Raw genomic sequence first — 24,804 nt, 5'->3', positions numbered from 1 at the left:
TATGGGCCCCCTCGTTGCTGCTGAGGCTCAGACTCTAGTTGGTTGGTGTGGGACTTGTGGTCCTCCCCACCGGCATTTTTAGCAGATCAGTAAATGGACGTCTACTCTAGGGACCTGTTCCCAGTGCGTGCCTAGTCACCAAAGGTCTCCATACACGACCAGCTGACTTCCTCAGCGTCTTTCTGTCCAACTTGCTGGTGACCGTTCTCTCCCGCCAACGGCTACTACACGTGCAGGGTCTGACTAGCGTGTCAGTGCGCGTCTCTCCTTCTCCTTTCTGCACCTGTGGCGCCCCTGACCTGGTCAGGCACCACTGAGTACTGCACCCATGCTGGGGACAGTACAATACAGGTAATCCCGAAGGCTGACCGGGGTGTGGTACACAGGCGCATAGTGATCAGGTCTCACACATGTACCCATGAGAGGACCCCTGGGGATCCCAGGAGGGGGAAAAGCCTTCACCTTCACTGGAATAGTGGAGGGGGCCAAAAGCCTCCATCTCCTCTCAAGGGGTGTGGTAAGAGAGTCTGGTTGCTAGGTGGCGTAGGCAAGAACAGGAGAGGAGGGGCAGTGAGTGAGTTAGAGCAGAACTCCATAGGGCTCAGTGAGGAGCAGACCTGTGGGGCTGTTGCTGTCTAACAGCGCCCGCGCAGTGGCTACCGACGGGGGAGAACGGTCAACTAGGAGTGCTACCCGAAACCCATCTCAGCTAGAGAGAAGAGCACGGAGTGGGAAGTAAGGAGACTGCTGGAGAGTACCAGGCCCAAACGGGCGGCAGATCCCGGAGCGGAGATAGATCCAACTTTCTTTTGCTAAACCTGCCGGTGTGGGGCTCTCAAAGCCCACGCCACAACACTACAAAAGCCGCAGCCACGTAGCCACAGTTAGGGCCCATAGGTCACAGGAGGCAAGCAGCTGGAGTGGCCTGGTCCAGGCGACAAGCAAACGGCAAACGAAGGGGAGAGAGGCTGCAGCATCTTCCCTGGGTGACCCCCATAGGGACTCAAAGTCGGGGTTACCCCAAACCACCAAGGGCTAAGGAAGGCGAGTTAGTAGTCACCCTCACAAGTCAGCCTGAAGGATACCTGGTTCCAGCCTGGTTCATCCCAGCTACGCCCGGGTTACTCACCCTGCCACCTGAAGTGAGTAAAAACCCTGAAAGACATTCTGCCTGTGTGGAGTTATTCTGCGCCTTGTGGTACTACGCACCTACACCGGGCCCTGGGGCTTGCCTCACTCTCAGGAGGCTATTCCAACTAACTGCACTCACCATCAGCCCCAGGCGTCCCTTAACCTGCAGTGGCGGTCCCTACTGGCCGCAATACTGAGAGTGGCGTCACGACAAGAAGAAGATCTCCTACCTGTGACAAGATCCAGCCGAGTGGAGTCCCTGAAGGTAATGCACCGACACTACACCTGTGGGGCTTCACACACCTAATGCTCTCAGACTAACTAACTCCTCTACTTTCCTTACAGCCACTGCCACCTTAGCTTCCAGCCCCTCCCCTACACCCCTAGATGAGATGTGGAGGAACACCCCCTCTTGGGTCTGCCCAAGGGTCCCCTCTAAGGTGTGGGAGACCTGGTTGCTATGTGTCTGTGCGTATACACCCTATTCCGGCCTTCAGATTTACCTGAAAGTACTGCCCCAGCATGGGTGCAGTACTCTGTGGTGCCTAACCAGGTCAGGGGAGCCACATTCCCCTTTGGTTATCAACAATATGTCCTCAGGCTGCAAAGACAAGAAAAGATTAAATACAACTTTTCCCACACAGGGGGGTCATTTACAATTAAAACATACCAGGTACCACTCCATCACCACCCACAAGTTCTGGTCCCACCCAGCAACTTCCAGGAGGCAGGTCACCGGTTCCTTTGGTGACCAGGTCTGGGCCAGCTCTATCCCAGACCTTTCCTCCAATCTTCCTTTCCTGAGGAGGGTGGTGTAAGGTAGGCCCCATAAACAGGCATACCAGCTTCCGTGTGTTGGAGAGCGGGCCCCATAAACAGGCGTGCTCCCAGGTGGTGCAGAACCAGGCCCCAAAAACAGGCGTGCTCTGATGTGGTGCAGAGCCAGGCCCCATAAACAGGCGTGCTCTGAGGTTGGTACCACTGGGGTAACTTTTTACAATGTGAGAATTTGTGGCTATAGCCAGTTCATAGCCTGTGGTCCATTTTTAAAGTGCACGTAACCTGGTGCTAAAACAAATAAATGCTCAAACAGTTCAAACAAAAGTTCTTGTGGGTACCTTTCACTTTAACGTTACTTAACTGTAAACAGGTCAAACATTTTTAAACAAGCAGGTTCTTTATAAAACATTTTTAATCTCGACAGACTTTCTTCTCTCAAGATCAGGGCTCTTTCTTTCAGTGCTCTGATACCTGGAGGTTGCTACTTGGGTGTCTGCATTTGCATTTTGAGCGTTTGCACTATGGGCATTCCCTGGTGGTGGTGACTCTGGGAACCTGGTAGAAGCAGTGGGGATGGACTCTGAGCTCTGTAAGGTTTCCTTTGGTCATTGAACCACGTCTAAGGCAAACTAGCCTCTCTCCCCCATATGGTCAAACAAGAGCACAATGAGTTTTGGTGCAAATAGAAAATTTATTTGATTATCAATAAATAGTAGGAAATAGATAAAGGACGTTTCAAGCACAAGATTAGGGAAATAAATACCTGGGTCCCGTAGACCACAATTGTAAAAGCTGTAAGAAATCAGTGTGAGAGGGTTTTACTAAGAAAGCCCAATTAATTTACAAACCAGGTAAGGCACTAATAGTAATTTATGAATAGAAAACCCATTATAAGTAAGGATGGGCTATATAGAGTATAATGGCATGCCAGCAATCATTATAGTAGCCAATATCCAAGGTGGGTTGTGGATTTTAGTAAAGCGCTTACCTAATACAGTGGTGGTGCAGGGGAGCCAGACCAGGCGGGAACCTCTGACGGCCGTTTCGCGGTATGATACCGCTTCTTCCGGGAGGAGTGAGTGCAGTATTGAAAGCCCGCGCTGCCCTTTTGAATGTCTGCCACCTGGTCAGGTGATATCGATCACGTGACTGGATGTCAAGGGAGTCAGGGACGCGCACGCAACCGCATAGCGATGTCCCGTGCAGCGCACTAAGTGCGCATGCTCAGGACACGCCGGAGGGAGCGCAGCATTACGGTTCCCTGGCAACAGGAGGGACGCACGGAGTGCAGACCGCCCGGATGGTCACACTGCTACACGTCCCAGACGTAAGTACCCGGTGCACACCGGACACTACACAGCCCGCGCTCCCCCTGGTGACAGAACAAGGAAAGCAAGAAGATTGAAGAGGACATAAAAGTCAAAGTAAGACACCACATGTGTAACACATCACCAAGTATATATTGCACCAGGCTCAGAAGGGGGACGCGTCACCACTGACGAGCCTGACAGATACTCAAAGTGGAAAGGGACACATGTGGAGATCTTAATAGTTTATAAGCAAGAAACTCTTAGTTTGCTTTCTTTGAAATCAAGAGGGAGGCTAGGTGGCTCTGGGAACCTGGTAGAAGCAGTGGGGATGGAGTCTGAGCTCCCTAAGGTTTCCTTTGGACATTGAACCACGTCTAAGGCAAACCAGCCTCTCTCCCCCATATGCCTTGTGTACTCTACCACATCCCCCACATAGAGATCACGACCAGGGTGACCACGCTGTAGATGGGGCTGCACATTCCGTCTGGAGACAAAGATCTCCTCCTTCACTCCAGCCTCCACTATAAAATGCCACCCTGTGCGGCAGTTCAATTCTTCCACTACCCCACGGTGGAGGGGACCTCTGGCCTGGTGCCTGGCCCACCACAGGGACTGCTTTTCCTGCGGGTCCTTGGCCTCCACTTGCTCTCTCTCTGGGGTGGGCTTCGTTTATGGCTCTCACACTACGCTGCCTACTGCGTGCTGGTCTCCGCATTACTATCACCTGGTCATCAGCAGGTAACCAGGTCACATACATGCTGGGATTGTATGCAACCAGGTCTTCCTCCCTGGCAGGGGGTATTGCATCCTCCTCTGATCGTTGGGGGGGCAGAAGCGTGACCTCAGGGCCTCCTTTTCTCGCAAAGGGTGCTGCGACCTCCTCCGGTCAGCTGAGGATCAGCGATAATGGTTGTAAGTCCTCTTCTCCCTCCCTGGTGGAGGGTTCTGCGACCTCTTCCGGTCTTTGGGGGAACAGCAGCGCGACCTCAAAGCCTCCCTTTCTCGCAAAGGGTGCTGCGACCTCCTCTGTTTGGGCAAGGAGAAGCTCTGGGGAGGAGCTTTCATCAGCCAGGTAGGATGAGGAGTCCCTCTCCAGCGGAGAGGGTGCTGTGACCGCTTCTGGCCGGGATGGCAGCTTTGGGATCAGATACGTCTCCACCAGGTGTGCTGGGAACCGAGCATTCAGTTCTCTCTTTAACTGCAAGAATACTGGGTCCGCTTCAGGTTGGAGTGCAGGTACTGATTCCTCAGTCAGCGACTAGGGCGCTGTGACCACCTCTGGTCAGGCATCCATGACAAGAGGCGTTGCGGCCTGGTCTGGTCTGGCCGTGACAGGAGGCGTTGCGGCCTGGTCTGGTCTGGCCATGACAGGATGTGTTGCGGCCTGGTCGGGTCTGGCCGTGACAGGAGGCGTTGCGGCCTGGTCTGGTCTGGCCGTGGATGTCGCTTCTGGTATTGCATCGTGGGTCGCATCAGGCACCACATCAGGCATCACACCAGCATCCGATGGCAATGACGGTGGGGTCAGCATACCAGGTTGGGCAGGAGAAGAGTGGGACTTACCCAGGCTTGGGCCGTAGATATCCTGCAGCAGGGTCACCATTGCCGATGACGACTCTAGTTGAGCGTGGGCGGTGCCTCCAGGCGGGCCTCGCTGCACCGACAACTGCAGGTTTCTAATTGCCATTATCATCTCCTTCTTCCAAGCGGCTATCTCGTGCCTGCTCCGCTCTACCATACCGTCGGCAATTCTTCCCAGTTCTACCTCCAGCTCCTCTGCGGTCATGGGCCGGGTCCAACCCTGCTCTTCCTGGTCACCTCTTGCAGACGCCATCCTATCTCTGTCGCTGATCATCAGGTTCTGGTCACGCTGCAGTCTTGGTTTTGGTTCTGATTGCTCTCCTCCCTTCGGACTGGGACATCCCCGCAGTCCGGGGACAGACCCGCCCCCATCTTCTCTGTTCACTCTGCCAGAGCGCTCCCTCCAAGCTGGAGCAGCCACACCTCTTCGTGGGCGGTTACCTCTTCTTTTGCACGGGCTGCAGCTTCTTAATTCTCGTGCTTTCAACAGCAACAAAATGGCTGCGGTTCAAATTTTCCGATCGGACCTCCAAGGCGCACTGTCACCTGTCTAAACAGGTCTAGTCCTTCATCCTGTTCGTGACGCCAGAAATGTGTGTCGCCCACCTGTAGCGGTCGCCTCAGTGATGTCACTCCACCATCTGGATCGCCGTAGGGCCTAAACTGGATTACCGCTGGCAACAGGTATGTCAGGTTTATTTACATGGGAGTCGTGACGCCACTCACGGTTTGTGGTCAGGGTTATGTGTGACCACCACTGCAGGTTTAACAAGCGTCTGGGGCTGATGGAGTCTGCAGTCTGGTGGTGTAGCCTCCTGTGAGTGAGGCTGGCCCCAGGGGCTCGGGTGTGTAGAACAACAGGTCGCAGAATAACTCAGTCGCAGTCCAGAAAGTCTTTCAACTCACTTTCAGATGGTTTTGTGAGGTAACCCGGGCGTTGCTGAGATAAACCAGGAGGAACCAGGTATCCTTTAGGCTGGTCTAAGGGTAACCATTAACTCGCCTTCCTAGCACTTCTTGTTTCGGATAACTCCTGACTTGAAGTACCGTGGGATTCATCCAGGGAAGTCGCTACTGCCTTTTCTCCCCTTTTTGGCCCGTTTGCTGGCAGCGTTGACCAAGGAAGATGGCTCCAGGCTCGATCCTCCTTATGGGCCCCTCGTTGCTGCTGAGGCTCGGACTCTAGTTGGTTGGTGTGGGATTTGTGGTCCTCCCCACCGGCAGGTTTAGTAGATCAGTAAATGGACGTCTACTCTAGGGACCTGTTCCCCGTGCGTGCCTAGTCACCAGAGGTCTCCATACACGACCAGTTGACTTCCTCAGCGTCTTTCTGTCCAACTTGCTGGTGATCGTTCTCCCCCGCCGATGGCTACTACATGTGCAGGGTCTGACTAGCGTCTCAGCGCGCGTCTCTCCTTCTCCTTTCTGCACCTACTGCTCTCAGACTGACTAACTCCTCTACTTTCCTTACAGCTACTGCCACCTTAGCTTCTAGCCCCTCCCCTACACTCCTAGATGAGATGTGGAGGAACGCCCCCTCTTGGGTCTGCCCAAGGGTCCCCTCTAAGGTGTGGGAGACCTGGTTGCTATGTGTCTGTGCGTACACACCCTATTCCGGCCTTCGGATTTACCTGAAAGTACTGCCCCAGCATGGGTGCAGTACTCTGTGGTGCCTGACCAGGTCAGGGGCGCCACACTATGATGCAGTCAATGATCCATAGCCTGTGGCGCTCCAGATGTATCCAACCCTGAGCATGCCATGACAGTTGAAGTTGTAGCTGCAAAATTTGGAAAGCCACTGAAAAAGGAGCTTAAAAAAATTAAATTTAGATTAAAATTAATTCTGGTCCGGTATTGTTATTATTGCCAGTTTTGTGGCTACATAGAGCTCCCAAAATGCATTCAAAGTTACAAAATAACTGATACACATGCAGAATTTTGTAAACATTTACTATTTCTAGAATATTATATTACTGAATGTCCACAAGATTATCCAGATAGATAAACGTTAATGTTTTGTTGAATATATCTATAGATCGGAAATCATTTTTCAAATCTTCTTTAGGCTACAGCTATGATAACCTTTTCATTTGTTGGAAGCTTGAATAAAACATGAGAGATACCTCAGAAGATGCTATTGCTTTCATTGATGTGTGCTGAAGTAATCACAGTAGAACTCTCAAGACTGGATTTCTGGAATGCTGAATTCATCAATGGATTTAGTGTTCATTTATTTTACCCTTACAAACTGCTATCATGCTCCGCAGAGTAGTAAACTGATTAAATTTATCATATTAGTCTATCCTACTAGGTTTCACAATCTTACAGTCATGGCCGGAAGTGTTGGCACCATTGAAATTGTTCCAGAAAATGAAGTACCGTATTTTTCATTTTATAAGACGCACCGGATTATAAGACGCACCACAAATTTAGAGATAAAAAAGGTAAAAAAAATAAAAATGGGGTCAGTCTAATAATCCGGTGTTGTCTTACCGGAGGAGGCAGCAGTGGTGGTGAAGCGGGGTCACAAGAGGCAGAGGTTGTGCTGGTAGCCGCGGCGGGTCCGTGGTGGCAGCGGCAGCAGCAGCCGCGACGGGTCCGTGGCGGCAGCAGCGGCATCGGGTGAGTGGTGGAGCAGGCCGGTGCAGGGAGTGTCACAGTGTCCGCGGTCCCGGTTCAAATTATGGTGCCTGGAGCGGCGCATGCGCAGATGGAGCTCTCATTCAAGGGCTCCATCTGTGCACGCGCTTACTCCCGGCGCTATCATTTGAAACTGGGACCACGGACACACTGCGACATTTGCCGCACAGCCGCCCGCACGCATAGAGTGGCAGCCAGCAGGCTGCCTGCATGCACAAAGAGGCAGCCGGCCTACAGGACAGAGAGGCAGCCACATGCACCCAGCTGCCCGCACGCAGCCACAGGCACCCGGCGGCCCGCACGCAGCCACAGACACCCGACAGCCCGCATGCAGCCACAGACACTCGGCTGCCCGCACGCAGCCAAAGGCACCCAGCCACCCAAACACATCTGGTCGCCGCACAGACAGCCCCCCCGTAAACTATATTCGGATTTTAAGACACACCCCTTATTTTCCTCCCAAATTTTTGGGAGGAAAGGTGGGTCTTATAATCCGAAAAATATGGTATTTCTCCTAGAAAATTATTGCAGTTAAAGATTTTGTCATTTACATGTTTATTTCCTTTGCGTTCATTGGAATAACACAAAACAAAAAAAGAAAAAAAAATGAAATTGAATATAATTCACTCAAAACGCCAATAATATGCAGGACAAAATTGGGTCCAGCTTTCCAAAATTATAAACAACTTTGTTTCAAGCATGTGATGCTCGTTCAGATACCTGTGGAATCTAACAGGTGATGGGCAATATGAAAATCACACCCGAAACCAGATGGGTTTTGGGTGAGGGGAGGGGAGAAATTGACTCAACATTTGCATTGTGTGCAGTGGCATAGGCATAACTTTAGCCAAATAAGCCTCAGTGCAAAATTTGGGGCCTGTCCCCAATTACCTCTGCATGTTGGTCAGATTGTAGCCTTCTAAATCCTTTAAAGACATATGAATTGCCCCCACCTCTGTCCTCCCCCCTCATTATGTAGTAATGTCCCCCATCCTAGGCCACTTTCTGGTAAATAGGTTCTCCTTTCTGGTATTTGTCCACATCTTGGTATATATGTCCCCCATCCTGATACATATATCCTCATACTGGTATATCTGTATCCCATACTGTTATATTTGTCCCCATCCTGATATACATGTCCTCCTCCTGGGCCATTCTTTTGGTATGTATGTTCTCATCCTGGTATATATGTTCTCATCCTGGGCCAATTTTGGCATGTATGTCCTTAATCTGGGCCCATCCTGCAGTGTATGTCCTCATCCTGGTATATATGTCCCCATCTTGAGCCCATCCTGGTATATATGACCTCATGCTGGGCCCATTTTGGTATATATGTCCACATCCTGGTATATATGTCCATATTCTGGTATGTATGTCCTCATTCTGGGCCCATCCTGGTATGTATGTCCCCATGTTGGCATGTATGTCCCAATCCTGGGCCCTTCCTAGTTTATAGATGTTCTCATTCTGGTCCTCATCCTGATATGTTTGTCTTCATACTAGGCACCATCCTGTTATGTTTTGCCTTACAATGGATGCATCCTGATATGTCTCCATCTTGGTATATATGTCCCCATCCTTGACCCATCCCGTAGTTATGTCCTCATCCTGGGCCTCATCATCGTATGTATGTCCCCATCCTGGGTCTATCCTGCTATACATGTCAATATCCTGTGTCCATCCTAGTATATATGTCCCCATCCTGGTATATATGTCCCTATCCTGGGCCTATCCTGCTATCAAGGTCCCTATCCTAGGCCCCATCCTGGTTTATATGTCCTCATCCTGGGCCCCTTTCTCATATATGCAGTCCCCTTTCTGAATCTAATGCATAAAAAAACTTCACTCACCTCCCTCTGTTCCTATGTCGCACAGCGTCCTCAAGAGCCTTTAACCGTCGCAGGTGGCGCAGAGCTCTGCCAGTGGCTGTTAAACCATTAAATGCCACTGTGAGAGATTGCCAGCGGCATTAATGGGCTAACATCCACAGCTGTTAAAGTTACATAATTAGCTATCATCTGCACCAGGAAAGATGCGTTCTTGGCATGCAAGCCTCCATCAAAACAAGGGAAACAGTATATGATATAACTGTAAATCATACGTCGTTAATGGTTTAAATGTTTGGGCTATGCCATAATGCACCGAGTGCCTGTACTTGGATGGAATATTCATTTTATACTGACAGACTCTCTTTCAACATCACTTGTATATCTATCTCCACAGGTTAGTGTTGAATCTCCATTGATGGCACTTCAGATCATCCGTTTGGAAAGAGGATGGAGATCAAACATAATGGAGTTGGCAAAGCTGTACAAAGGTCAGCTTGAATAGGACAAATGAACTGCCAAACACCAGCAACGGCATGGAGATCAATCACAATAGAGTTGGCAAGACTGCACAGGAATCGGCTTCAATGAAAGAACTATGCCTGCAAACACAGGTAATGACTCAGGGGCATGGGTTGCCTATACATGCATGTCTATGGTCAATGAGGTTGATGCATTGAAAATTCCCACCAGCAAAGTGATGTTAAAAATGAAATAAATAAATAAGGTCAGGAAATATACAGCTTTGCACGTTTTGGCAGTATTCCTTGTTTCCTCTTACAGTGGCTAATATTTTAAAAATAATATATCTATTTTATAATGCTTTTATATTACTTTTTAAAATGTAAATGTAATGAAACTTAGTGTACATTTAAAAACTGCCAATCTATAAATATTTACAGGATGGCAGTTTTTCAAAGCCAAATTACACAGGCAGACCCCACTTAAAAGGAATCCGTCAGCAGGTTTTTTCTACCTCATCTAAGAGCAGCATGATGTAGGCAAAGAGATTACGAATCTATCATGTGATGTTCTTCTCTTCACTTACTGGGTGTCATGGCGGCGTCGGACTCTGTGCACACTGGAGAGACTGATAGGCAACCTGAGGTTGCTCTTGCTCCAGCGATTCCGGTCTTAGCATGTGATCCATTCACTGGGGATCTGTTGCATGATTTTGTGTGGTTTGGAAATATCGCTGTTGTCAGTTTAATTCCTTCCTGTATGTTATTTCTTCCTCTGCATGTGTTGTCTCTCCCCTGTGTCTGATTGCAATATGTATGTGTTTTCGTTCTCCCCTGTCTGCGTTATTTGTGCGGTTTGTTACTTTGATCCCAGCCCTCTGAAGGGGTGGGAGAGAGGGGGTGTTAGACCAGGGTACGGACAGGAGTTAGGGTCACGCTGGTGGTCCAGACCTCGCTAAAATTGAGCGTACCTCTGGGATAAGGGACAGCGCAGTGTCTCCAGTCTGAGGGCCAGTCTAAGTGCCCCTGCTCAGTTACCCATCATTGCGGTGACATTAATGAAGAATCTCTTAGTTTACTGGGTGCAGCCATTTTGACTCAGTGAAAGATATTATTTTTAACATGTATCAGAGCTCTGATAGCTGCCCCCTCCCACACCAGGCTTTCAGTGTAAATTTCCATAGCATAGAAAGAAGCTGCTAATCACAGAAGGGGATGAAGTCAGACTACAACTCACGCACCTCTGAGACCCATGACCCAATAATGATAAAGCTGTGAGGCTTAAAATAACATTGCAGGTAAACAAAAGCAGAATTTTAGGCTAAGTTCACACAGTGAATCTTTTGCTGTGTTTTTGCTGCGTTTTTGAGGTCACAAAGATGCACCTAAAGGCCACGTCTCACTAAGCAACATCGCTAGCAACATCGCTGCTGAGGCACGACTTTTGTGACGCAACAGCGATGTTGCTAGCGATGTTGCTGTGTGTGACATCCAGCAACAACCTGGCCTCTGCTGTGAGGTCGCTGGTTGTTGCTGAATGTCCTGGACCATTTTTTAGTTGTTGTTCTCCTGCTGTGAAGCACACATCGCTGTGTGTGACAGCGAGAGAGCAACAACTGAATGAGCAGGGAGCAGGAAGCCGGCTTCTGAGGACGCTGGTAACCAATGTAAATATCGGGTAACCAAGAAGCCCTTTCCTTGGTTACCCGATATTTACCTTCGTTACCAGCGTCCGCAGCTCTCACGCTGTCAGTGCTGGCTCCCTGCTCCCTGCACACATAGCCAGACTACACATCGGGTAATTAACGCGATGTGTACTGTGGCTAGGAGTGCAGGGAGCCAGCGCTAAACGGTGTGCGCAGGTAACCAAGGTAAATATCGGGTTGGTTACCTGATATTTACCTTAGTTACCAAGCGCAGCATCGCTTCCACGCGTCGCTGCTGGCTGGGGACTGGTCACTGGTTGCTGGTGAGATCTGCCTGTTTGACAGCTCACCAGCAACCCATGTAGCGACGCTCCAGCGATCCCTGCCAGGTCAGGTTGCTGGTGGGATCGCTGGAGCATCGCTTAGTGTGACGGTACCTTAATGCATGCATTTTCTTCCTCCAGCAAAGTATATGAGATTTCTATTTTGCTGTCCACACAGAGCATCTTTTGTTCGCTGTATCTTGGCTGCGTTTTTCAAGATGCAGCATGTCAATTCTTTTTGCGTTTTTACCGCATTTTTGAGCCCTTCCAGTCTATAGATTTTACTTAAAAAACGCATTGGGCAAAACAAGGTAAAAACGCATTGCGTTTTTGATGCATTTTGCCAAGGTGCGTTTTTGGTGCATTTTAAGATGCATTCAAGATGCACTGACAAAAAAGATGGCGCGTGTTAACATAACCTTAGATGGCTGGCTGTTAACTCTTACAGCATGCTGGCTCCAGATTACATAGCAAAAACTTACTGACCGATTAAATAAAACGAATCTGTCAGGTGCAACATGCACCCAGAACCAGGAGCAGAACTGGGTGCATATTTCTAATCCCTGCCTAACGGTCCCTGTATCTAGTAGCATAGATAAATAGATCTTTAGAAAAAATATTTCCAAATATCCTTTATGATATGCTAATGAGCGCAGGGACAAGCCACAAGGGTGTTATTTCCCCTGACTAGTCCGGATTTAGGGTCAGTGCGCATGATCAGAAGTCACAGCACTTCCGGTCATGCGCACTAGACCTCTCTAAAGCCGGGGCGCGTACACCTGGCTTCATAGTGCACATGACGGGAAGTGCTGGGATTTCTGATCATGCGCACTGTCCCTAAACCCGGCAGTGACAAATGGCACAGGTATGTGCATCACCACTGATGATGCTGGTGTGTCGCCCCAGGGATGTCGCTCCAGCTTCAGGGATGCCATAGGGTCTTCTTTTAATATGGCAAACAGGTATGTTAGTTTTTGTAAAAGTGTCGTGACGCCACTCACGGCTTGCGGTCAGGGGTATGGATGACCGCCACTGCAGATTTTATGAGCGTCTGGGGCTGATGGGGTCTGAAATTAGATGATGTGGCCTCCCGTGAGTGAGGCAGGCCCCAGGGGCTCAAGTGTGTAGAATAACGGGTCCCAGAATAACTCAGGCAGAGTCCAAAAGTCATTTAACTGATTTTTACTCACACAGATGTTATGGTGAGCTGACCCGGGCGTTGCTGTGATGAACCAGGTAGGAGCAGGAGCTCCTTCAGGCCAGTCTGAGGGTAACAGGTTAGCTCGCCTTCCTAGCACTTCTGTGTTCGGATAACCCCTTGACCTGAAGTACCATGGAGGTCTATCCAGGGAGTCGCTACTGCCTTTTCTCCCCTTTTTGTACCGTTTGCCGGCAGCATAGACCAGGTGAAATGGCTTCTGGCTCTGTCTCCTTATGGGTCCCTGTGTTGCTGCTGAGGTTGTTGAGGTACTTATAGTTCCCCTCACTGGCAGGTTTAGCAGATAGTTACACTAGAGTCTGCTCTAGGGACCTGTACGTGCCTAGTCACCAGGAGCACCTTTTCTTCTGACTCCTCGGTGACCGTTCTCCCCCGCCAACTGTCACTACACCGCACAGGGTCTGACTAGTGGCCGTGCGCGTATCCCTTAGCAACCGCCAATTACCACTACCAGACTTGCTCGCTCCACCCCTTTCCTGACAACTTCTGCACTTTAGCTTCCAGCCCCTCCCCTACACCTCTTGAAAAGATTTGAAAGCTAGCCCCCTTTGGAGACTACCCAAGGGTCCCCTCTAAAGGTGTGGGAGACCTGGTTGCTATGTGTCTGTGCGTACACACCTCATTCTGGCCCTTAGGATTACCTGGAAGCACTGTCCCAGCATGGGTGCAGTACTCAGTGGTGCCTGACCAGGTCAGGGGCGCCACATTGGCAATAGCCGGCAACGGAGGAGAGAGGGAGATAAATCCCTCCCCTCCACAGCGCCTGCCCGCCCCTCCGCAGAGCCACCCCTCCCCTCCTCAGTGCCTGCCCCCCGCAGCTGAGGTCCGCTTGCACGATCAGACCTCAGTCACAGGGACACTCGCATGATACTCGGCTCTGCTGTACTGCCAGGGTGAGCCGAGTGTCATGCAAGGGGATCGCAGTAATCCGCATGTGGCCCAAGCCTTAACACTGCACTACCGCCAATAAGGAAAATTGTTGATTAATAATTATTTTATTCCATAGGTCAATGCGTTTCAGAGATCCAGTCCCCTTCTGCTCCTACAGGAAGACAGAATATAAAAAAACACAAGGTAAGGAGTGGTGCAGCACTGGTCCTGTGTACACATGATGCAGGACTGACGAGAATGATGATCTAGTAGGAAAACCAAAATATTTCATCCAATAAATGAGCATTTTGCTTATTTGTCAGGTGATTCCGGCAGACTGCACGATTATCGTGTAACAAATGTTAGTAGGATCGTACATTTATGATAATTGCTCAGTGCAAATAAATCTTGAATAGATTAGATATTTCATTTAAAAATTTATAGATTAGTAACTAGATCCCGACAAAAAATGTAAAGGGCTGTAACGATATTAAACATACAGTATATTGAGTATGGCTTTCTCCGGTCAATGAAACTGAATCTGCATCTGCAGCTGAAGACGGCTGTTCTAGCACAAATCAATGACAACCTAAAACAAAGCTGGAAATGATTCTTTTGTTTTCAGATTGTTTATGATTCATTATGTACTTTGAAGCTGATCTTTTCAAATATTAATTCACGGTCATTAAATAGTACTTTGAAACATAATGATTGTTATTGCTATGCAGTTGAAGCTGTCCTCTTTTGGATTGACTGCAGCATTACACAGACCCCTCCAGCTATAAAGTGATTTTTTTGGTGGGGTTTAGCTTTAATTCCAATGAATTTCTAGTGTAATTTATAGATCTAAGACTAAGGCGCTGGCGCTTTTCTGTTACAACTTGCTGTTTAACAGGTAGAACACTTGGTGTTGCTTTTCGCCTCAGGTCAGTCTGCAGTAAAAATCTATAAAGGGTGATCACTTCAGACCCACTTTATGGCTTTAGTTAACTTGCTCCTGTGGAAGTGACTGCACTGAAAAAGAAATAATGCCTTTTCTGCAGCTTATACTCCATTTAACTATGTCCCATTGTAAGGACGTGGGCAATTAGTGTAAAGTAATATGGCAATTATTCTGTAGAAAGTCAATCAACTGATCTAAGTGCATTATTGCAACATATCTATATTCAGTCTCGCTAATATTTCACGCGGAGTTCATCAGTCTACTTTCCTGCAATGTTGATCAAGAGAGGGGTAAAAAGGGAATAAATAGGAATTCAACAATACAGTATATAGTTTTCACAAATGTTACACAGGTACTCTGGCGTTATGAACTTCCACACTGGGAATTAGAGTAGGACAGGTGCCCAATACCTACCACTCACACAGAATACCTAGATGTGACACCAGTCCTGCCCACCTGTAAGGGGGTGTAAGGCTCTGCTGCCCCAGACCTGCAAATCCACTGTCTGTAAATGTACTGTTTAATGTTGATATAATACTGTAGATATGGTTTATGATATATTATATGTGCAGCCACTAGATGGCTATATGGGGTAAGCTACTTCCCTTAGTCCTCTTAAGCTAGGCAGAGCTAATGGCAGGGAGGAGCTTAGTTAATAAAAAGCTTAGGAAGACAGGAAATGACAGGAGAGTCACAGAAAGCAGTGTAGAGAGACTCACACCTGTGGGAGGTGTGAGGAGAAGCCCCCACGAGAAGTGATTCTGAGCCGTTGGGCCATATCTTGGCACCAGACATGTGGGGCCCTGGTGAGAGGAAAGGTGGGCTGACCGAACCACGTCCCAAAAGGGTGAAGTCGGGACGGCCTGGATGGTGGTTGCCCCCTGGCGTATACCCAACGAACCCTCTCTCCAGGCTGAAGGTCAGTGGGCTCCACAGGAGAGTAGGTCCTGACAAACCAGGACAGAAGAGTGCCGTCCTCAGGGATCCCTATAACGGCTTATAGCTATCCCTGTGGGTGGGAGAAGGATCCCTGTGTGGACTATATGAATCTGCTTGAAAGTATGAAGATGAGGGAGGGGGATGAGGGGCTCTAGGAATAGAGTACAAGAGAAGTGGCTGGCTGGTAAATTGAGAGTAACTCCAGTTGCTAATGACGACCACAGTGAAGAACCAGAGTGGAAGTCCAGAAGACTGTGTAATTTAAAGTGTCTACCCGTTATAACAGAAATAAGATGTGCCCGCCGCAGGGGAGATATAAGACCGTTTATCACTATGTTCAGTAAAGAGAAAGTTTTGGTTCAGAAGAATCTCGTCTCAGTGTGGTGTTTGGGAACACTGCAGACTGCTGCAGTCGACAGCTGTGAGATGGCCCTGAAGAAGCTAGAATCAATCCTGGCCTCCGGCCTGGAAGTGGATGTCCCGCACCACAAGTCCCAGCAACCCATCCCCTGTCGTGGAACGGAGGTGGTGGTGCAAAGTGCTGATCCAGGGCTGTGCTGCGGCCATACAGCGGTACCCACTGCGACTACCAAAGCACCCCGTTGTCCCTTACAGAATACCCCCAGTCCTGCCCACCTGCCAATGCAAAAGTGAGCAAAGGCGGAATACTTCTTAAAATAGTAGCATACAAATGTCTGTTTCTCATGCCTCACAGGTGAAGCTCGACTATATGGTGTGGGCATAAAAATAGGCAGTGCAACAGTATGTGAATTAATTCATGGCAAATCAAGAAAGGGCCTTGTGACTTCTACCCATTAGCTGTGCCTATTGCACCGCCTCCAGCTCTCTTGCTTGACATGTCAGATTCTTTCTTCTGCCTTACCCTTTAGACTTCAGGCCTTTATATCTCTCTGGTTTTGACCTTTGACTTGAACTTGGAGTGTGATCTTGATCTTCTGGTTCTGGCACATTGCTCCCCTTAAATGTTCTCCAATTCCAACATCACTGTAGCAATTCACTGTCAATCAGTGACTGAGGACCACAACCTTGGACATCCAACTGCTTAAATCTAAACTTCCTTGCAAGTGAGACTCCTCAGACTCTGCCCTCACTTTAAACATATACATACCAATTGCTATACAAGTTTCCAGTATTTTCACATTAGTGTATACTATATGCTGCTTTAAGGGAATCTAATAGCTGATACATGCTGCCCGAACCATGTATATTTAACTCTGAAACACTGCAGCGTTTCAGAATAATAAAAAGTTTAAAATCTGCCAGGGACCAAGCTGTACAGGCAACTAGCCAGATAGGCAGGTCCTCGGCGTTGTCTCCTACCCACTGTCAATGACTGATATTTCTCTCCCTTCGTGCTCATGTAGGGTGAGAGCTGTCATTCAGGAGACTGGTCAGCTAGAAACTGCTGGTCACTCGCCTCTGTAACTAGTCTCCCTTGTAGCCTTTTTTAGGCCCTGTGTGCACGCTGCGGATTTTACCGCGGAATTGCCGCAGATTTCGCTGAAGGAATGCTGCAGAAAATATTTAACATTTCTGCAGTCCTTCTCCAGAAAAACCTAGGGGGATAAAATAAAAGCTGTGCGCACACTGCATTTTTTGTCCCTGCGGGTTTTGCTGCGGAATTTCCGCTGCGGATTAATATACATGTCACTCCTTTTCCGCAGGTACCTGCGATATTTTACCCTATTGACTGCAATGTAATCATGAAATACCGCAGGGAATAACGCAGGTAGCAAATAATGTGCGTTTCATTGCATTATTCCGGCGGTATTTCGCGTTTTTCGGGAAATAGTGATCATCACTACCCTGCGTTTTGCAAGGAAGTGATGTCATTAGGAGAGGAAGAGGAAATTGAGCAGAGTAAACACACACATATCACACTCACACACAGACACATACATATATAATACATAGAAATCAGAAAAGAAACGTACATAAAAAAAATGAGAAAAAAAAAAAAGGGCTCTGCCATATCTTTACCGTCTAGCCAAGGTAAGCACACAGCAGGGGCCTGGTATTCTCAGGCTGGGAAGGGCGAGGGCCATGGTTACTGCCCCCCTCACAGCCAAGAATATCAGCCCGCAGCTGCCCCAAGAATGTCGAATCCAGTATGCGACAGTCCCAGCGTGTTACTGACTCTGCCACCGCATCACGGCAATCGGGAAATCAAAGTAATCAGGAGTTAATGGCAGCCCATAGCTGCCACTAAGTCCAAGATTAGTAATGGCAGCATCTATGACACACCGTCAATAATCTGTAAGTGACGGTAAATTAACACATACACTGAAAAAAATCCTTGTTTTGAAATAAAACACAAAATCCCCCTCTTTCACCACTTTATTAACCCCCCAAAAGCACCCAGGTCCGACATAATCCACACGAGGTCCCACGACGCTTGAACACTGATCCAGCGATGTCTGAGACATAGTACTCATTGCTGCCTCATTCCGTGAACAAGGCTGCAGAGGTAACTCCAGGACATTTCTCACGGTTGGTGATGTCAACACATTACCGGTCGCAAGAACTTCAGGGCGTCACAAGCAGTAATCGAGTAACGTCACCGACTGGCAGTGACCCTGCGAGAACCCAGATCCAAGGTCCCGCAGTGTCACTGCTGTATCCCAAATACTGTTGGGGGGGGAACACATACATCAGAAATAAAAGCTGTAATATCTATCAACCTATCCATCTATCTATCCATCCATCCATCTATCCATTATCTATTTATTTATCTATCTATCCATCTATCCATCCATTATCTTTCTATCTATCCAACCATTATCTATATATCCCTCTATCTATCCGTCTATCTATCCATCTATCCATCCATCCATCCATCTATCCATTATCTATCTATTCATCTATCTATTTATCTATCTATCTATCCATTATCTATCTATCCCTCTATCTATCTATCTATCTATCCATCCATTATCTATATATCTATATCTAAGAAGAAGGAAATGACAACACATATTTTTTTCTTTTTTTTTCAACGTGATTTATTGCATTGAAGGCAAAAAAACCACAGGTACCAACCCGCAGAAAAATCGCGACGAAACCGCGGGTGCGTTATTACTGTGGTTTTTGACACAGGTGCGGTAATCTTTCAGAGGGTGCGGATTTTTCTTAAGAAAATTCCATTTTCTAGTGCACACAGGGTCTTAAACTGTTTTCTCTGAAACGCTGCAGTTTTTCAGAGTTACACATTGTATTACATGTAAATCTTTCTAATAAAGACTAAATTGCTTTTAAAAGAGTTATTTATGGCGGAAAAAGAGTACACCACTAATTAACTGTAGAAGAATCAGCATTCACAATGCTTTACATGTTGCGACTTCTCCTTTGAAAGCTTTATTATCACATATAGTGGGTGAAATAAGTATAGGACAAAATTTTCTAAGTAAATATATTTCTAAAACTGCTATTTACATGAATTTCTCCCCAGATGTCAGTAACAACCCATCCAATCCACACAGGCAAACAAATCAAACCTTAGATGTCCATAAATTAAGATATGTGTAATAATGAGAAATAACACAGGGAAAAAGTATTAAACACACAGAGAAAGAAACATGAAATAAGCCATGGAAAGTCATGACACCAGCTGAAACCTATAAGTAATTGAAAAACAATCTTGTCACTTAGTGAAAAATAATATCAGCTGGTCTAACTGATGGCCTATAATAAGGCTCATTACCAAGGTGCCACACAAGAAACATCTCACGATTAGTAAAACTAGTGAGCTGTATCAAGATCTTTGCAACATTATTATTTCAAAACATACTGATGGCATTGGTTACAGAAGATTTTCTAAACTACTGAAGCTTCAAGAGAGTACTGTTGGCAACATAATCCAGAAGTAGAAAGAATATATTTTCAACCAGGTGCTCAAGATTTAAGACAAAGGAGTGAAAAGAATGATCGCAAGAGTTGTTCAAGAGCCAAAGACTACCTGTGTAGAGGCACAGAAAAACCTGCAATCAGTAGGTACAATTGTTTCAGAGAAAACAATAAGTAATTAAATCAACTTCCATGGCCTTCCACGCTCACCACTCAAGACTCCATTGCTGAAAAAAACGCATGTTCAAGCGCAATTACAATTTGCTCAACAACATTAAAGCGGGCTTTACACGCTGCGACATCGCTAGCCGAGGCTAGCAATGTCGAGCGTGATAGCACTCGCCCCCATCGTACGGGCAATATGTGGTGATCGCTGCCGTAGCGAACATTATCGCTACGCCAGCGTCACAGGCACATACCTGCCTAGCGACGTCGCTGTGACCGGCGAACCGCCTCCTCTCTACGTAGGTGGTTCGTTCAGCGTCACAGCGACGTCACAGCAGCGTCACTGAACCGCCGCCCAATAGAAAAGGAGGGGCGGAGATGAGTGGCCAGAACATGCCGCCCACCTCCTTCCTTCCTCCTTTTCCGGTGGACGCAGGTAAGGAGATGTTTGTCGTTCCAGCGGCGTCACACATAGCAATGTGTGCTGCCACAGGAACGACAAACAATATCGTTACTGCAGCAGCAACGATAATTGGGAAGAGGAGGGAATGTCACCGATGAGCGATTTTGAGCATTTTTGCGACAATTCAAAATCGCTCATAGGTGTCACACACAACGACATCGCTAAAGCGACCGGATGTGCATCACAAATTCCGTTACCCCAACGATATTGCTTTAGCAATCTCGTAGCATGTAAAGCCATCTTAAGACAAGCCTGTGAAATACTTTGAGAATATAATCTGGTCAGATGAGGCTAAAATTGATGTCTTTGTATGACTGAATACCCACACCATGTTTGGAGGGCAAAAGGCAAAAACTGCATATCACTCTAAAAACACCATACCAACAGTAAAGTGTAAAGGTGGGAACTTCATGGTTTTTTCATCATATAGCACTGGCAAACTTCATATAATTGAAGGAAGGATGAATGGACAAATGTACAGAGACATTCTTGATAAAAATCTTTTGCCATCTATCAGGGTGATGAAGATAAAATGAGGGTGGACATTTCAACAAGACAATAATCCCAAACATACAGCCAAGGAAACTTTCAATTGGGTTCAGAGAACAGTAATAAAGCTTCTTAAATGGCCCAGCCAATCACCTGACTTGATTCCAATAGAAAATTTATGGAAGGAGGAACTAAAGCTCAGAGTTCATAAAAGGAGCCCGTGGATCCTTCAGGATTTGAAGAGTGTTTGTGTGGAAGAATAGGTCAAAATCACACTTGAGCAATGCATGCAACTAGTTTCTCCATACAGGAGGGATCTTGAAGCTGTCATCACCAACCAAGGCTTTTGTAAGAAGTATTAAATAAATTACAGTAATCAATGAGTTTTTCCTGTGTCATGTCTCATTATTACTAAAGATGAGCGATCTTGATTGGAAAAGATCGGAAAACTACAAAATTATACGATACTTGGTGGGATAGGGATTGTAAAGCTGAATGTTTGACCGAAAAGTCAGAAATGTTCAGCTTGGATCAGTACTTGTTCGGTTTGCAGAAACCATCTTCTCCCAGTCCCATCACAGCCATGTCAAGTATTGGCATGGTTGTGATTGGCCAAGGAAATCACTGTAAAATAAGGAAGAAAATGGGGTAAAACAGTACATACTCTCCTCGCAGCTGCAGTACTACTTCCGGGGCCAATAATTATCCCTCATACATATTCACTACTTTCCCTGCCCACCAGCGTCTCTAATTGACTACAGTTAGACCGCGCCCACACCCTCTCTGACAGAGTTACACCAGTGTAAAATAACTTTTAATAAATACCTTGCGGTACCCCTATATATTGATACCAGCACACATCAAGCCCACGGCTACTGGCTGCAGCCCACAGCCATGCGCTTATCTTGGCTATGTATCAAAATTAAAGGAAGCGTATGTGGCTTTTTTAAAATTATTTAATTTAAAATAACGGTGTACTGTCTCCTCAGTTTTGATACCCAGGCAAGATAAAGCCCAACGGCTGGGAGCTGGTATTTTCAGGCTGGGGAGGCCCATGGTTATTGCCCCCTCAGCCTAAAAATAGCAGCCTGCAGCCACCCAGATTTGTTGCATCCATTAGATGGGTAATAAGGGGTTAATGGTAGCCCACAGTTGCCTCTAAGCGCTAGATTAGTAATGGGAGCTATCTATGAGACCCCTCATTACTAATCTGTAAGTGAAAAAAATAAACACAAACAGCAAAACAATCCTTTATTTGAATTAAAATACAAAAACACCCTTTTTCATCACTTTATTAACCTCCAAAAGACCCAGGTCCAACGTAATCCACATGAGGTCCCACAATTATTCCATCTCTGTTTCATCTGAAGTGACAGCGTGCAGCCATAAAACATGTCTACCCACTGTGAGCTTCAGGCAGAGACTGATCCTCAGCGATGAGTGATGACATCACTCAGGGTATTTGCGTTGACCGCTGGAGGTTCCCAGGGCCTCCACCTTTGAGCACAGGTAACCTCACCTTTGGAGGTTAATAAATTGGTGAAAGAGGGTGCTTTTTAGCATTTTATTTCGAATAAAGGATTTTTTTCAGTGTTTGTGTTTATTTCTTTTCAGTTACAGCTTAGTAATGCGGGGGTCTCATAGACCCTCCCCATCACTAATCTAGGGCTCAGTGGCAGCTGTGGGCTGCCATTAACCCCTTATTACCGTGACTGCTCGAGGGCAATCGGGAAGAGCCGGGTAAAGTTCTGGGATTTTGGCATATAATGGATGCGGCAATCCTGGGTGGCTGCAGGATGCTATTTTTAGGCTGGGGGGCTTAACCGTGGACCCATAGGAGTGCACCCTCACGAAACGGTCCAAATCTGCACTTGTCTGCACTTTTCTTTTCTCCCCTCACACTCCTGCCTTGGCCTCCATTGACAGGTGAATTTTACTTTCTTGCAATAAAAGAAGACTTTATTGACTGAAAGTGAATGCTGTGGACTTCCTTCCATGCTGAAGCAAACTAGAATCTCAATTTGCAGCTAAATGTTTAAGGGTGTTGCCCCTTGATAATGCAAAGAATGATATCTGATTTGGCTGTATTAGCGGCTACTTACTGGGGTCAAAAGGGGTAATGTTTCTCCCTGAGTAGAGTGACATGCCTGACATTCCAATGTAAGGATGCTAATAAGCCATGCAATGCTTCTCTGGAAAGTTAAATATGCAAATTGCCTCTTCAGAGAAAAAGAGGATTTGAAATCTAGCACCACCTATTTGAAATTGCAATCCTAAAAGTCAATATCGACACTTTAACAATCCTTGCCATACGGACTTAGGATAAATGCCAAACTAGAATCCCTGTATTTCAGGGTGTTGCTCCTCATCAGTGTAAAGCATGAGATGTGATTTAGAAGTCTATCAAACTACCAAATCAGATCTTATGCTTTGCACTGACAAGGTGCAACACCTCAAAACACATGACTGAAAATTTGAGATTTTAGTTTAGCTTTTATCCTAAGTCATATGGCATGGCTTGTTAAAGAATCAATAATAACTTTTAGGCTTGCTACTTCCAATTGGTGGCACTATAGTTCAGGTCCTTTTCCTCTCTAAAGAGGCAATTTGCACACTTAATTTTTCACAGGAACATTAAATTGAGTATAAGCCTATTTACACCGGCATATCAGTTATGCCACTCTCCACAGGGAGAAATGTTACCCCTTAGACCTCAGTCAGAAACCTGTCATACAACCAAATCAGATCTCATGCTTTGCACTGATGAGGTCCAACACGCTAAATTATGTATCTGCAAACTGAGATTCTGGTTTGACTTTTATCCTCAGTCATATGGTAAGCCTTGTTAAAGGGTCAATACTGAGTTTTATGATTGCTACTTCTAATAGGGAAAACTAGAATTTAAATCCTCTTCTTCTCTGAAAATGCAATTTGCATAGTATCACTATAGCGATGGAATTGGACCACTATATGGTAAAAAAAAAATCAATAATGCTATAGAGTTTCTGAATAAAACTGGTGTAACGCCATACTTGTGTACTACAAAAAAAATCCTTATTATTGACTAAAAAACTACTATGATCTAAAAGGTTTTCAAAAGTCATAATATATATATGATTTACTGATATCCGTATCAACTGTTCATTAAGTTATTATAGGCTGAGAGAAAGTTTCCAGAGAGAATGATAAATTGTACACATAAAATATAGACTTCATAAATATTTATATTTAAATGCATTAACGCCAAGATTTCCTCTTATGTAATGCAAGATAATATACAGACACATTTAGGTCAACTTATGTAAAGGGTATTTTGTTCAGAGTTACTTTCAGGTTAATCATTCTCTTTTTGCTTTGAAACACTTTAATCAACAACTACCTCTGAACTCTCCTTGTGTCTTTTTGTATTGGTAACTGTTTGACTGAATTAAATAGTTCCTCAGTTGAAGAGGAAATAGCGTGACTCACATCGATGACTTCACTTGACCTAGCACGAACTCACACTTAAAAAGTCTATATAAAGCACCTTCTGTGAGCCAACGAAGAAAGGATCAGCCGGGGAAAACACACGTGGATATTTATATACAATGTTGAAAATAATTATGCAAATATGGCAACATAATTATGTAACAACACATTGTGGGTAATCTATACATAGAAAGTAGTCTAGCAGTACATAATTATGCTATATTTTATCCGTTTTGGCATATATTGTACTCCTCATTTATGCTTCACAATATTACCAGAAACAGTAGCTAGACGTCAGCTATAAATTCATGCTGAATTTGCTTGCCAGCATAACTAATTTCCATATTTATAAATAAGTCACATTAGTGATTGCGTGTACTATACATTGTTTTCTATAAAACTTTGGAGGAACACTGTATGGACTAATATATAAATATATATATATATATATATATATATATATATATATATATATATATACTAGCTGTAGTACCCGGGCATTGCCCGGGATAGTAACTGTCTCTCTCCCAGTCTCTGTCTGTCTGTTTGTCTGTCTCTCTCTGTCTGTCTCTCTCCCTGTCTGTCTGTGTCTATCTCTCTGTCTGTCTCTGTATCAGTGTCTCTGTCTGTCTCTATCTCTGTTTGTCAGTGTCTGTCTCTCTCTATCTCAGTGTCTGTCTCTTTCC

Source organism: Anomaloglossus baeobatrachus, chromosome 6 (genome assembly GCF_048569485.1).
Source record: "Anomaloglossus baeobatrachus isolate aAnoBae1 chromosome 6, aAnoBae1.hap1, whole genome shotgun sequence".
Classification (NCBI taxonomy): domain Eukaryota; kingdom Metazoa; phylum Chordata; class Amphibia; order Anura; family Aromobatidae; genus Anomaloglossus; species Anomaloglossus baeobatrachus.
This window is presented reverse-complemented; position numbering follows the sequence as displayed.